Consider the following 1,226-nt stretch of genomic DNA (forward strand, 5'->3'; position numbering starts at 1 on the left):
GAATTTCTTCTTAGCTGAACTAAAGACTGAGGTTGAGCCTGGCAAACATGGCTCAGTGGGTGAGTGTTGACCCATGAAACAGGAGGTGCCAATTTGATTCCCATTCAGGGCACTTGAAAGCAACATCTGCAGTGGGGGGCGAGTAGGAGGCAGCTGATCAATAATTCTCTCTCATCATTGATGTTTCTATCTCCCTCCCTCTCCCTTCTGCTTGTAAATCAGTAACAAAATACATTTTTAAAAAGTGTTGCCGTAACCGGTTTGGCACAGTGGATAGAGCGTCGGCCTGCAGACTCAAAGGTCCCAGGTTCGGTTCCTGTCAAGGGCATGTAGCTTGGTTGTGGGCACATCCTCACTAGGGAGTGTGCAGGAGGCAGCTGATCTATGTTTCTCATCGATGTTTCTAACTCTCTATCCCTCTCCCCTCCTCTCTGTAAAAAATCAATAAAATATTTTTTTTAAGTGTGTACTTTGCAGTTTTTTATTGTTGTTGAGAAAGGAGAAAGAAGCATCGGTTTGTGGTCCTACTTATTGACATCTTCATTGGCTGACTCATGAGCCCTCACCCGGGATCCAGGCTGCATTGGGTCCATCGGGAAGGTGCTCTAATCACCCGGGCGCCCTGGCCAGGGCTCCACAACCGCCTTCTGTGGCCATTTCCCAGGAGTCCCTTGGGCACAGCGACTGTCATGTCCCAGAGTCCCTAGCGGTGGGTCCCAGACTTTCCTCCTAGGGCAGTGGTTCTCAACCTTCCTAATTGCTACTTCCTAACTGTAATGTCGCTACTGTGATGAATCGTCATGTAAATATCTGATATGCAGGATGTATTTTCATTGTTACAAACTGAACATAATTAAAGAACAGATTAATCACAAAAACAATATGTAATTATTTATGTGTTTTCCGATGGTCTTAGGCGACCCCTGCGAAAGGGTCATCCGACCCCCAACAGGGTCGCGACCCACAAGTTGAGAACCACTGTCCTGGAGGCTGGTGGGAAAGGCCTGGTCACCACCCCACCTGGACCTCAGAGCCTTATTACCCAGAAGGCCTTCGGTGAAGTGCAGAGCCCTGAGCCAATGAGGGCCCAGAACAGGCGTTTCCATAGAGCCCAGCGCGGAGGGCGGGACTTCCGGTTTCTCCCGGTTCCGCGCCACTTCTTCCCTCAGGGTCCCTTCACTGGGTCGGAGCGACGAGAGCTGCAGCTCCGGGTGGAGGCGCCCGGA

At 50.6% G+C, this 1,226-nt stretch overlaps 1 protein-coding gene across 1 annotated transcript in view; it reads left to right on the top strand.

Annotated features, from left to right (window-relative positions):
• LOC102764565 (zinc finger protein 883-like) overlaps positions 1-1,226 on the top strand; it is a 9,635-nt gene that overhangs the window by 770 nt on the left and 7,639 nt on the right. The window lies entirely within an intron of this gene.

This window comes from Myotis davidii, unplaced genomic scaffold (genome assembly GCF_000327345.1).
Source record: "Myotis davidii unplaced genomic scaffold, ASM32734v1 scaffold1205, whole genome shotgun sequence".
Lineage (NCBI taxonomy): Eukaryota > Metazoa > Chordata > Mammalia > Chiroptera > Vespertilionidae > Myotis > Myotis davidii.